The sequence below is a fragment of the Schistocerca serialis genome, chromosome 9 (assembly GCF_023864345.2).
Source record: "Schistocerca serialis cubense isolate TAMUIC-IGC-003099 chromosome 9, iqSchSeri2.2, whole genome shotgun sequence".
Lineage (NCBI taxonomy): Eukaryota > Metazoa > Arthropoda > Insecta > Orthoptera > Acrididae > Schistocerca > Schistocerca serialis.
The window spans coordinates 295,477,240-295,492,201 of NC_064646.1; positions in this window are offsets into that span (position 1 = coordinate 295,477,240).

Below are 14,962 nucleotides of genomic sequence, written 5' to 3' on the forward strand. Positions count from 1 at the left end.
CTGCGATGGAGCTCCGTATGCCACGGCAAACTGGCTGACACTGACGGCGGCGGTGCACAAATGCTGCGCAGCTAGCGCCATTCGACGGCCAACACCGCGGTTCCTGGTGTGTCCGCTGTGCCGTGCGTGTGATCATTGCTTGTACAGCCCTCTCGCAGTGTCCGGAGCAAGTATGGTGGGTCTGACACACCGGTGTCAATGTGTTCTTTTTTCCATTTCCAGGAGTGTAGTTACTTTACACACCACTATGTTACGTGCTACAATTCGGAGCCCTATGGTGGTACACAGTTGCGACTTGCGTCAGCGAAGCGGCGAAGTCTACTGAATAATACGCATGGCGTGTAACAGCTCAACCGATGCCGAAAACAGAACATAAAAATTCAGAGGCATTCCTTTTCAACTCGCCTTCCTTATTTACCATGTGTCAAAATTAAACAAGAAATGATAATTAATCGAAACCCTCAGCTGCCAACAGGTGTTGTTGATATACCTCAATGGGGACAGCTCAAAATGTGTGACCCTCCCGGGACTGGAACCCGGGATCTCCTGCTTACATGGCAGATGCTCTACGCATTTTTTTTATCTCATTTTGTTCTATATTGTTCGTTGAATTTGTTCGTGGCGGACGTCCGATGACACTATTTCAGGTCGTTCGTTGCTCCGTCGTGCACACAGTTTTTTTATTACAGAGGGTAGCTAAACCCTCTGACCGAACACGATGAGCTACCGTGCCGGCTTCCATCCGAGCCACCGCCCGCCGTGAGACCCACATTCCCAACTGTCCACAGCCTACATTCGTAATCTTCCTAAAGGAAATTTACCCATTCATCATCTTCTTCTTCTTCACATCAAAATTACGCTCTTTCCAGCTTCCCTACTGTCGTTTCGATGTATTAGGTATGTCCACATTATACTGACAGTCCACGGACACTACGAGTGTTTGGAGAAAGATAAGACACACACACACACACACACACACACACACACACACAGTGTGTGTGTGTGTGTGTGTGTGTGTGTGTGAGAGAGAGAGAGAGAGAGAGAGAGAGTTATCATCATCATTAAAATATCACAACCATCACCACCATTTCAAGTTCAAGATCTTACGTATTTATTTTAGTCCCAGAGCTCTATGCATCTTTGGAACATCCGTACGATGTCTCTTCTATCCGCCGGTTTATCTTTTCCAGAATTCTGCTAACGGACGTTCTTTCAGTGTAGTGCTTGCATTTTACTACAACCAATAACGTGTTTCAGTACTTGTTTTAATTTTAGCTATTCATAATGGGCGATCAAAAAGCTTCCGTTCGAAGGTCCTACAGTTCAGAATCGGTATGCCAATGAGGCAAAATCGCCGTGAGCATTGAGACAATCATTCCACCGGCGCACGAGGTTGAAGACAGTCGGTTGGTAAAAAACCGTGTCGTGCAGCGTGAAGAAATCCGTAACTGTCTGCTGCACATCCTCATACGACAGGAATCGTCGACCTTTCAACGCCGTTTAGGTGACCGAAAGCGTGAAAGATCACATTGACAGATATCAGGACTAAGGGACGTATGCCCGAGGGTCTCCCACCTGAACTAATGTAACTTCTGGGTTACGGCGTTTCCGATATGGGGACTTGTGTTACCACGAATCAGCAGAAACCCTTGTCGCACCATTCTACTAAAGTGGATTTCGATTGAGATGCTGCCCCATATAAATTCTTCATTCTCTGATGGATGTCTATCTGTGTTTGTCCTTTTGCAGCCTAGAAAACGGCACTTTGGTCCTGTTTGGAAGCATTTGGTAGTTACTCCCCCATAGTTCACGTTTCCTCATTTATCGCACGCACGTCGACAAGACACGAATGCCACATTAATTCCTTGTCTACATGTCGGCGCTTATGTGCTCGAATCGGAGTAGCGTTACGTTGCATATACGCTGCAGCAATGCCCTCAAACGAAAACATTTTGATCGCTTCTAAATTACTAACCATGTTATGGAGTAAAAATGGCTCTGAGCACTATGGGACTCAACTGCTGAGGTCATTAGTCCCCTAGAACTTAGAACTAGTTAAACCTAACTAACCTAAGGACATCACAAACATCCATGCCCGAGGCAGGATTAGAACCAGCGACCGTAGCGGTCTTGCGGTTCCAGACTGCAGCGCCTTTAACCGCACGGCCACTTCGGCCGGCTGTGTTATGGAGTACGTCTAACCTTGTGCAGCTATGTAAATGCATCAGGAAGCGCACTGTGCTTCATTGTCTGCTCAACTTTAGAGTCGGTTTGATGGTTCCGAGAATGACAGTATGAATCTCTCTGGATAATACGATACAAAACCCAATTGCAAATGTAATTTGGAGAATGAGAACCGGGAACTCTAGCTTTTACTATTTGAAAACAAATTTAAAAGTGGCTGTTAATCGATTCTGAAAGCACTCAGCAGGAGTCCCCTTGAGCCCCTCCCTGCTGTGGTCCTTGTCGGCACGCGGGAGACGCCGGGAGAAAGTGCGATCAGTGTCGCCACCTTGACAACGAGAAATACGGCGCCCATTGTCGCTGGTGCCCCACGAGTCGCCGCTAAAACCCGCCGTAAATCAAACCGAGCACTCGTCGCGTATCTCCAATGTTGATCTCCTCGTCCGCTGCCCTCATACATATGCGAATGGGGCGTATCTCTCTACCTGAGCCTGTGATACAATAACGTAATTATTAGACACTAGGCTTATCTCACGGCGACGTGTGCAGGGCCGATAGGAATTTTAAGAGACAATTTCGAAAGATGACCGGTTTCATTTCGCTCATGGCCGGACGGAACTGTACTGAGCTGCCATATTCTGGGTCTTCGTGAATTCGATGGCCAGCGTGGACACACAATGATGATGAAAATGCCAACAAAACCACTCGTGCGCCCCATACTAGAATATCACTTCAGTGTTAATGACAAAATCCGCCACAGTTTACAACTGTAGCTGTTTTATCACTGGTGATGAATAACAGATGTGGATGTCACTTAAAGAGAAACATGTTATTTCAGTGTGTTGGACGCGTGCCAGACAGGACTAACAGGGAATATTAAACGTATAGAAAGAAGGGCAACACGAATAGTCACAGGTTTCACTGAAACTCAGACGCTCAAAAAACTGCGCTAGCTGACACTTGAAAAAAGACATTAAAATAACCCCGAGGAAGCCTGCTAACAGAGTGTCAAGAACCAGATTTAAGTAAGGAATCTAGGAATATATATTCATTTCTTTATCTTTATTCACCCTTAGACCATATCACAATATTACAGAATCTGTCAAGATAATACGCTGCTAGTCAATAGACCAAAATACAACAGACAACATACATGAAATTGCAATGAAATCCAGACCTTAGCTGCTTACAGGCGCTGACAAATATCAACGGGGACAGTTGAAAATGTGTGCTCCGACCGGGAGTCGAACCCGCGGTCTCCTGCTTGTATGGTAGACGCTCTATCTTTTTTTAAAATATTTTTCTTTGTGTTTTTTTCTTCTTTTTATATTTTTCAATTCCTTAGACCTCTTCTACTTCAGGCGTTAGCTCCTATCATCCATACTACCCCCAAAACTCTATCTAACCTAAAAACAGAAAAAAAGAACTACTGCCACCGCGACATTCACCCTAAAAGCTAACTACATTTACATCTACATCTACATTTATACTCCGCAAACCACCCAACGGTGTGTGGTGGAGGGCACTTTACGTGCCACTGTCATTACCTCCCTTTCCTGTTCCAGTCGCGTATGGTTCGCGGGAAGAACGACTGTCTGAAAGCCTCCGTGCGCGCTCGAATCTCTCTAATTTTACATTCGTGATCTCCTCGGGAGGTATAAGTAGGGGGAAGCAATATATTCGATACATCATCAAGAAACGCACCCTCTCGAAACCTGGACAGCAAGATTCACCGCTATGCAGAGCGCCTCTCTTGCAGAGTCTGCCACTTGAGTTTGTTAAACATCTCCGTAACGCTATCACGGTTACCAAATAACCCTGTGACGAAACGCGCCGCTCTTCTTCGGATCTTCTCTATCTCCTCCGTCAACCCGATCTGGTACGGATCCCACACTGATGAGCTATACTCAAGTATAGGTCGAAAGAGTGTTTTGTAAGCCACCTCCTTTGTTGATGGACTACAATTTCTAAGGACTCTCCCAATGAATCTCAACCTGGTACCCGCCTTACCAACAATTAATTTTATATGATCATTCCACTTCAAATCGTTCCGCACGCATACTCCCAGATATTTTACAGAAGTAACTGCTACCAGTGTTTGTTCCGCTATCATATAATCATACAATAAAGGATCCTTCTTTCTATGTATTCGCAATACATTACATTTGTCTATGTTAAGGGTCAGTTGCCACTCCCTGCACCAAGTGCCTATTCGCTGCAGATCTTCGTGCATTTCGCTACAATTTTCTAATGCTGCAACTTCTCTGTATACTAAAGCATCATCCGCGAAAAGCCGCATGGAACTTCCGGCACTATCTACTAGGTCATTTATATATATTGTGAAAAGCTATGGTCCCATAACACTCCCCTGTGGCACGCCAGAGGTTACTTTGTCTGTAGACGTCTCTCCATTGATAACAACATGCTGTGTTCTGTTTGCTAAAAACTCTTCAATCCAGCCACACAGCTGGTCTGATATTCCGTAGGCTCTTACTTTGTTTATCAGGCGACAGTGCGGAACTGTATCGAACGCCTTCCGGAAGTCAAGAAAAATAGCATCTACCTGGGAGCCTGTATCTAATATTTTCTGGGTCTCATGAACAAATAAAGCGAGTTGGGTCTCACACGATCGCTGTTTCCGGAATCCATGTTGATTCCTACATAGTAGATTCTGGGTTTCCAAAAACGACATGATACTCGAGCAAAAAACATGTTCTAAAATTCTACAACAGATCGACGTCAGAGATATAGGTCTATAGTTTTGCGCATATATTCGACGACCCTTCTTGAAGACTGGGACTACCTGTGCTCTTTTCCAATCATTTGGAACCTTCCGTTCCTCTAGAGACTTGCGGTACACGGCTGTTAGAAGGGGGGCAAGTTCTTTCGCGTACTCTGTGTAGAATCGAATTGGTATCCCGCCAGGTCCAGTGGACTTTCCTCTGTTGAGTGATTCCAGTTGCTTTTCTATTCCTTGGACACTTATTTCGATGTCAGCCATTTTTTCGTTTGTGCGAGGATTTAGAGAAGGAACTCCAGTGCGGTCTTCCTCTGTGAAACAGCTTTGGAAAAAGGTGTTTAGTATTTCAGCTTTACGCGTGTCATCCTCTGTTTCAATGCCATCATCATCCCGTAGTGTCTGGATATGCTGTTTCGAGCCACTTACTGATTTAACGTAAGACCAGAACTTCCTAGGATTTTCTGTCAAGTCGGTACATAGAATTTTACTTTCGAATTCACTGAACGCTTCACGCATAGCCCTCCTTACGCTAACTTTGACATCGTTTAGCTTCTGTTTGTCTGAGAGGTTTTGGCTGCGTTTAAACTTGGAGTGAAGCTCTCTTTGCTTTCGCAGTAGTTTCCTAACTTTGTTGTTATACCACGGTGGGTTTTTCCCGTCCCTCACAGTTTTACTCGCCACGTACCTGTCTAAAACGCATTTTACGATTGCCTTGAACTTTTTCCATAAACCCTCAACATTGTCAGTGTCGGAACAGAAATTTTCGTTTTGATCTGTTAGGTAGTCTGAAATCTGCCTTCTATTACTCTTGCTAAACAGATAAACATTCCTCCCTTTTTTTATATTCCTATTAACTTCCATATTCAGGGATGCTGCAACGGCCTTACGATCACTGATTCCCTGTTCTGCACATACAGAGTCGAAAAGTTCGGGTCTGTTTGTTATCAGTAGGTCCAAGATGTTATCTCCAAGAGTCGGTTCTCTGTTTAATTGCTCGAGGTAATTTTCGGATAGTGCACTCAGTATAATGTCACTCGACGCTCTGTCCCTACCACCTGTCCTAAACATCTGAGTGTCCCAGCCTATATCTGGTAAATTGAAATCTCCACCTAAGACTATAACATGCTGAGAAAATTTATGTGAAATGTATTCCAAATTTTCTCTCAGTTGTTCTGCCACTAAAGCTGCTGAGTCGGGAGGTCGGTAAAAGTAGCCAATTATAAACCTAGCTTGGTTGTTGACTGTAACCTCCACCCATAATAATTCACAGGAACTATCCACTTCTACTTCACTACAGGATAAACTACTACTAACAGCGACGAACACTCCACCACCGGTTGCATGCAATCTATCCTTTCTGAACACCGTCTGCACCTTTATAAAAATTTCGGCAGAATTTATCTCTGGCTTCATCCAGCTTTCTGTACCTATAACGATTTCAGCTTCGGTGCTTTCTATCAGCGCTTGAAGTTCCGGTACTTTACCAACGCAATTTCGACAGTTTACAATTACAATACCGATTGCTGCTTGGTCCCCGCATGTTCTGACTTTGCCCCGCACCCATTGAGGCTGTTGCCCTTTCTGTACTTGCTCAGGGCCATCTAACCTAAAAAACCGCCCAGCCCACGCCACACAACCCCTGCTACCCGTGTAGCCGCTTGTTGTGTGTAGTGGACTCCTGACCTGTCCAGCGGAACCCGAAACCCCACCACCCTATGGCGCAAGTCGAGGAATCTGCAGCCCACACGGTCGCAGAACCGTCTCAGCCTCTGATTCAGACCCTCCACTCGGCTCTGTACCAAAGGTCCGCAATCAGTCCTGTCGACGATGCTGCAGATGGTGAGCTCTGCTTTCATCCCGCTAGCGAGACTGGCATTCTTCACCAAATCAGATAGCCGCCGGAAGCCAGAGAGGATTTCCTCCGATCCATAGCGACACACATCATTGGTGCCGACATGAGCGACCACCTGCAGATGGGTGCACCCTGTACCCTTCATGGCATCCAGAAGGACCCTTTCCACATCTGGAATGACTCCCCCCGGTATACATACGGAGTGCACGTTGGTTTTCTTCCCCTCTCTTGCTGCCATATCCCTAAGGGGCCCCATTATGCGCCTGACGTTGGAGTTCCCAACTACCAGTAAGCCCACTCTCTGCGACCGCCCGGATCTTGCAGACTGAGGGGCAACCTCTGGAACAGGACAAGCAGCCATGTCAGGCCAAAGATCAGTATCAGCCTGAGACAGAGCCTGAAACCGGTTCGTCAGACAAACTGGAGAGGCCTTCCGTTAAGCCCTCCGGAATGTCTTTTGCCCCCTGCCACACCTTGAGACGACCTCCCACTCTACCACAGGTGAGGGATCAGCCTCAATGCGGGCAGTATCCCGGGCAACCACAGTCGTAGTCCGATCGGGGGATGCGTGGAACGAGCTGGCCGTCCCCGATAAACCCCCATCCGGACCCCCACAGTGATGCCCATTGGCAACAGCCTCCAGCTGTGTGACCGAAGCCAACACTGCCTGAAGCTGGGCGTGAAGGGATGCTAACTCAGCCTGCATCCGAACACAGCAGTTGCAGTCCCTATCCATGCTAAAAACTGTTGTGCAAAGAACGTCTGAACTAATCTACAGAGAGCGCAAACAAATCGATACAAAATTTAAACGGTTATTACAATACAAGATTGCCTAGTAAATGCAGTAATGCTGCTACTTGTGCACTGCTGACACACTGCTCGGCGGCGGAAGGAGACTACGCGATTTTACACTATTCAGGTACTAAAACGCGATGCTACAACTCTCAAATACTATAATACGCCCGAAATTTATGAATTAAACAATGCAAGTACCAAAAACACGTAAAGAAATTAAGAATTAAACTATGTAACAAATGAGTGAGCTAGGAGTATACGACTTGCTGCTGCAGCTGCTTATCCAACGGCGGCAGCGAGTACGGTTATTTTCCACCACTTCAGGCTCCGCCCACGAACAAAAATTAAATATGCCTCTGACCATTTTAAGCCGGCCGCTGTGGACGGGCGGTTCTAGGCGCGCTGCTGCTACGGTCGCGGGTTCGAATCCTGCCTCGGGCATGGATGTGTGCGATGTCCTTATATTAGTTAGGTTTAAGTAGTTTTAAGTCTAGAGGACTGATGACCTCAGATGTTAAGTCCCATAGTGCTTAGAGCCATTTGAACCATTTCTGAACGTTTTATTAAAAGAAAGGAAGGGGTAATGGAACGGGCACAATACTATTATATTTTATTTGTTTTTCCTTTTTTGTTATGTTCATATTTGTAATTCTTTTTTATCTTTTTTAATTCTTTTATCTTCTTTGGGGGGTGTTCACAGCAGCCAGACAGCGGGATGTCCTGGTCGTCTTCTCGTTCAGCGAGGGTGAAGCACCCTATAATTACCGTTGATATCTCTCAGCAGTCCATCAAGTGCTATATTTCAGTCTCTTCTCACACCCGGTACATCCCAATAGTCTGGAGGGCGCGTAAACGACGACCCCAAATAATTCACAAAAAGCGAACCGTACCTCGCTTTGCGCCCTAAAACCGTGTAGTTGCTCGTTAAATAATGCCAAAAATCTAACAACCCTGCAACACTCTCACAAAGAAATATGACAGTGCCATTCCCTTAACCCACACCGTGGCGTTGTGACGAGGAGCAGGGTAGTCAGTTACGTCGGGATGGATCAGCTCGGTTGGCTCTACGGACTGAGGCATCCGTCGTAGCAAAAAAATGTTCAAATGTTTGTGAAATCTTATGGGACTGCTAAGGTCATCAGTCCCTAAGCTTACACACCACTTAACCTAAATTATCCTAAGGACAAACACACACACCCATACCTGAGGGAGGACTCGAACCTCCACCGGGACCAGCCGCACAGTCCATGACTGCAGCGCCTAAGACCGCTCGGCTAATCCCGCGCGGCCCGTCATAGCAACAATGCCAACATGCGCTGTGTGAGGAGCCAGCAGTGGGCAGCCGTACCACAAACGAAACGGTGCATGTCGGTGTCGACAGCGGCGCATCTGGATCAGGGAGGGTCCTCGGCAAGATGAAAGCGTTGTCGGGTGGGGAACGTTTCATTCATCATATACCACAGCGTCCTGACCTTGGTGCGAAGGAAAGGCGAGTATATGTTACTCCCAGCCAACAGCCGGATGGTGGCGTTCAACCACTTTAGCAGGCAGCGTCCGTTGAAAGTAGCGGTAGAAGTCCTTGGTTCTAGAATCCCGCATTGTCGGTAGGACATCCAACAGATAACTCATGTCGACCAGATAGGTACGCATGTGACACAGTGCTGGCGTGATATACCCAACAGAAATCGTCGGCTGGAGGGATTGAGGCACCCCCTCCTGGCTCTGTGTACTAGGGAGGGTTTCCTTGTCCGAAGTACGTAGGCAATGCATAATCCTGAGGAAGAGAGCGTGCGCCCTGTTGTGTACGTTTGTCATTCCACTGCCGCCTGCATGTGTTAGCAACGTTAGCGTCTCGTAACGGTTCTTGTACACCATAATCTCGCTGACGAAATGACCTAAGGCCGCCTGGAACTTTTGCAGCTACTGTAGAGGCAACTGGAAGAACGTGTGTGTAAGGATTAAATTTTGGGAGTGAGGTAGACGTTGACAAAATGTACCTGCATTATCAAGTCAAGTGGTGGAAAGTTATGGAGACGAACTTGCGTGCGGTTCTTGTACACCATAATCTCGCTGACGAAATGACCTAAGGCCGCCTGGAACTTTTGCAGCTACTGTAGAGGCAACTGGAAGAACGTGTGTGTAAGGATTAAATTTTGGGAGTGAGGTAGACGTTGACAAAATGTACCTGCATTATCAAGTCAAGTGGTGGAAAGTTATGGAGACGAACTTGCGTGCGGATCTCATTACGTAGTCTGCGATACGTATCTGCTGCTGTACGCTGCACGTTCCCACGGAAGGTCACTCCCAAACACTTCATCGCCGGAACTTTGGTAATGCGCACTGGCGTACTCATGCTCAATCCTCTGCCCACATCTATGTAGTGCGACTTTCGCAGGTTGATACAGCTTCTGGCCAACTCGCCGCATCGCTGAAGCCACGCGATCGCCGTACTTGTATCTTCTGTCAACCTCGCCAAGAAAACTAGATCGTCCACATAGGCACAACATTTAAAATGCACATTGGGGAAGCGAATGCCCTCCAGACGCTGTCGTAGACCATGAAGTGCAGGCTCGAAGGCAACGGCGAAGAGAGAGGCTGTCGCACTGAGCGCTCAATAGTGAAATTTGGCGAGCGGTAGCCATTGACCAGAACTGTGGATGGAGCTCCGTGGATGAGACGGAGAACCACGCCTGCCGATATTGGGGACAGTCCCATCTTGTCTAAGACAGACTGCAAGAAATGGTGCTCCACTCTGTCAGATGCGCGGTCTAGGATCCTACTGAGGCACCGAGGACACAGAGGATAGTGCGACTGAAGGGACTTATCTCTGTCACGCTCCCCGTGCCCACATTTCCAACTTACTGTCCACACACTACATTTGTAGTGCCCCTGACCACTATACTCATTACTCGCGGCAGTCAATCTACCGATTCCCGCAACAAAATGGTTCAAATGGCTCTGAGCACTATGGGACTCAACTGCTGTGGTCATAAGTCCCCTAGAACTTAGAACTACTTAGACCTAACTAACCTAAGGACATCACACACATCCATGTCCGAGGCAGGATTCGAACCATCGACCATAGCGGTCGTGCGGTTCCGGACTGTAGCGCCTTTAACCGCTCGGCCACTCCGGCCGGCCATTCCCGCAACAGTTTGAGCTATGTGAGTGCATCCGCAGGGAAGAAGATCATTGGCTGGTAAGCCTTATCTACACTCATGCTCATAAATTAAGGATAATTGCAGAATGTGGTGCCACACAACGTGGCACTACAGAAAAGTGGCGCTAATAGCAATAGGGAACACACACCACACAGATCTGCAAGTCCACGGTATTGGTGCTAAGGTGAGAAAACAGTCCCGAAACATATATGCTGCAAAACGCCACTGTTTCCTGTGCATATACGTCAGTATGGGATATGATCACCGTGCACATGTACACAGGCCGTACAATGGGTTGGCATACACTGGATCAGGTGGTCGAGCAGCTGCTGGGGTATAGCCTCCCATTCTTCCACCAGTGCCTGTCGCAGCTCCTGAAGTGTCCTAGGGGTTGGAAGACGTACAGCGATACGTCGACCGAGAGCATCTCAGACGTGCTCAATAGCGTTTAGGTCTGGAAACAGGCAGGCCACTTCATTCGCCTGATATCTTCTGTTTCAAGGCACTCCTCCACGATGGCAGCTCGGTGGGGCCGTGCGTTATCATCCATCTGGAGGAGGGTGGGACCCACTGCACCCCTGAAAAGGCGGACATACTGGTGCAAAATGACGTCCCGATACACCTGACCCGTAAGAGTTCCTCTGTCAAAGATATGCAGGGGTGTACGTGCACCAATCATAATCCCACCCCACACCATCAAACCACGGCCTCCATACAGGTCCCTTCCAAGACATTATGGGGTTGGTGTCTGGTTCCTGGTTCACGGCAGATGAAAACCCGGCGAGAATCAGTTCCGACTATACCTGGACTCGTCCGTGAACATAACCTGTAACCACTGTTCCAATGACCATGTACTGTGTTCTTTACACCAGGCTTTACTGGCTCTCCTGTGGTCAGGGGTCAGTGGAACGCACTTTGCAGGTCTCCGGGCGAATAAACCACGTCTGTTCAGTCGTCTGTAGACTGTGAGTCTGGAGACAGCTGTTCCAATGGCTGCAGTAAGGTCCCGAGCAAGGCTACCTGCAGTACTCCGTCGCCGTCTGCGGGCACTGATGGTGAGATATCGGTCTTCTTGTGGTGTTGTACACTGTGAACGTCCCGTACTGTACCGCCTGCTGGACATGTTTCCTGTCTGTTGCAATCGTTGCCATAAACTTGAGATCACACTTTGTGGCACACGGACGGCCCGTACTACGACCTGCTGTGTTTGACCAACCTCCAGTCACCCTAGTATTCTACCCCTCATAACGTCATCAATATGTGTTCTTTGAGCCATTTTCAAAACACAGTCACCATTAGCACTTCTGAAAACGTCTGCACACTTACTCACTGCACCGTACTCTGACATGCATGAACACACCTCTGCATATGTGGACTGCTGCCAGCGCCACCGTGCGACGATCGTAGGTCAAATGCACCGTATGGTCATACCCCGAGGTGATTTAAACCCGCAAACAGCCCACCAGAGCGTTGTTTCACCATGTATCAGTATTATCCTTAATTTATGAGCTTGAGTGTATATGAAGATGACATCTGTTCTTTCGGGCATGTCTGAAAGAACAGATACCATTTTCATATACATTCATAAGATGTTTTAAGAGGACAGACATTAAAAATATTACTGAAAAATTTTTGTTACTGTTTTCTAAAAAACTTCTGGAAACCACTTTAGCTGTTGATAATCCTTTATTGTAAGATTACACACGACCTGTCTGGCGATATTGTAATCGCATCTTCAGCTGAAAAATCTACAAAAACGTGCAACGTGAATTAGGAGCGAATCGATAACAGTAGAAATCAGAGGTACCTAAACCAGAAAAAGAGGGAGTCAAGTACTCTCATAGCTAATTTAACATTAGCCCATTTAAACACTACGGTCTCCTAACATTCGGATGGATCAAAAGTACCCGGACACCTGGCTGAAGCTGGCCGGGGTGGCCGAGCGGTTCTAGGCGCTTCAGTATGGAACCGCGCGACCGCAACGGTCGCAGGTTCGAATCCAGCCTCGGGCATGTATGTGTATGATGTCCTTAGGTTAATTAGGTTTAAGTAGTTCTACGTTCTAGGGGACTGATGACCTCAGATGTTAAGTCCCATAGTGCTCAGAGCCATTTGAATTTAAACCTGGCTGAAAATGACTTACAATTTCATGGCACCATCCATCGGGAATGCTGGAATTCAATATGGTGTTGGCCCACCCTTAGCCTTGATGACAGCTTCCACTCTCGCTGGCATACGTTCAATCAGGTGCTGGAAGTTTTCTTGGGGAAAGGCAGCCCATTCCTTACGGAGTGATGCACTGACGAGAGCTATCAATGTCAGTCGGTGAGGCCTGGCACGAAGTAGGCGTTCCAAAACATCCCAAAGGTGTTCTATAGGTTTCAGGGCAGGACTCTATGCAAACTAGTCCATTACAGGGATGTTATTGTCGTGTAACCACTCCGCCACAGGCCGTGCATTATGAACAGGTGCTCGATCGTGTTGAAAGATACAATCGCGATCCCCAAATGGCTCTTCAACAGTGGGAAGTAAGAAGGTGCTTAAAACATAAATGTAGGCGTGTGCTGTGATAGTGCCGCGCAAAACAACAAGGGTGCAAGCCTCTTCCACGAAAAACACGACCACACCAAGCACCTCCGCCTCCGTATTTTGCTCTTGACACTTCACACACTGACAGATGACGTTCACCGGACATTCGCCATGTCCAAACCCTGCCATCGGATCGCCACATTGTGTACTGTGATTGGTCACTCCACACAACGTTTTCCCGCTGTTCAGTTGTCCAATGTTTACGCTCCTTACACCAGGCGAGGCATCGTTCGGCATTTACCGGCGTGATGTGTGGCTTATGAGCAGCCACTCGACCATGAAATCGAAGTTTCCTCACCTCCCGCCTAACTGTCACAGTACTTGCAGTGGATCCTGATGCAGTTTGGAATTCCTGTGTGATGATCTGGATAGATGCCTGCTTATTACACCTTACGACCCTCTTCAAGTGTCGGCGGTCTCTGTCGGTCAACAGACGAGGTCGGCCTGTACGCTTCGTGCTGTACGTGTCTCTCCACGTTTCCACTTCACTATCACTTGGGAAACAGTGGACCCAGGGTTGTTTAGGAGTGTGCAAATCGCGTACAGGCGTATGACACAAGTGACATCCAATCACCTGACCACTTTCGTAGTCCGTGAGTTCCGCGGAGCGCCTCATTCTGCTCCTTCATTATGTCTAATGACTACTGACGTCGCTGATATGGTGTACCTGGCAGTAGGTGACAGCACAATGCACCTAATATGAAAAATGTATGTTTTTGGGGTGTCCGACTACTTGTGATCACATAGTGTGCTTGTTATTAGCATTACCAGTTAAAATATGGTAAGTAATCCAGAAAAAGAAGACCAGAATTAGTGATTGCAGGCAATGTAACTGAACGCTGGAAATCGCATTTGCAGGCGTGAAAAAGAACACAGCGTAAGAAAGCAGAAAAACGGTGGGGAAACTACCTACGGTAAAATGAAGGAATGATAACCCACCAGTGCCGCATTGGCCGTGAAAACGGCGGGGAACTGCGCATAATGGGCGTGATTACGTCTGTAACAGGAAGGTAGTAGCGCTGGATGAAGACGCAGACGCAGCCAAGTGCTGAGGGTAACTGAGTCGCTAGTGCGCTGCAAGGGGACATCTGAGTAGTAGTGGAGGAGTGCAGGCTGCGGAAGTGGCGAGCAAGTTGCTTCGGTACGATTCTTAAGCCGAGGTTGGGAGCCGTTACATAAACAGGAATGTTTGGGTAAAACAAATACAGCGTAGGTGGTAAAGCAGCGAAACCGTTGTATATAAAATGTTAAGATTTCGGCAAATACTGTAAGAATTGTTAAGATATAACTATTTAAATATCAGCTGCTTTTTTATTTGAAACCGAAATATCGACCAGTTTCAGCCACAGATCATCTTCAGTGTGTTAAAAACTCAACAATTCTATTTTCAACTTTTCCTGTATTTGACACTGACTTCTGGTCATTAAGTTGCCTTTTGTATGAAGTACATTCTTACTCTCAAGACATAGTTCCCGTTTTAATGAGCAGTGGGTCATATGTTTCCTTTTTAATGAAAACTGTCATTGTCAGATGCTATTATGTGCTTAATATCCATGTACTGCTGTATTAGATAATTAATCTGTAGCATGACGTCCACGTTCCGTTTAATGTTTTTAAGCCTTTACATATGCCAGCAATATT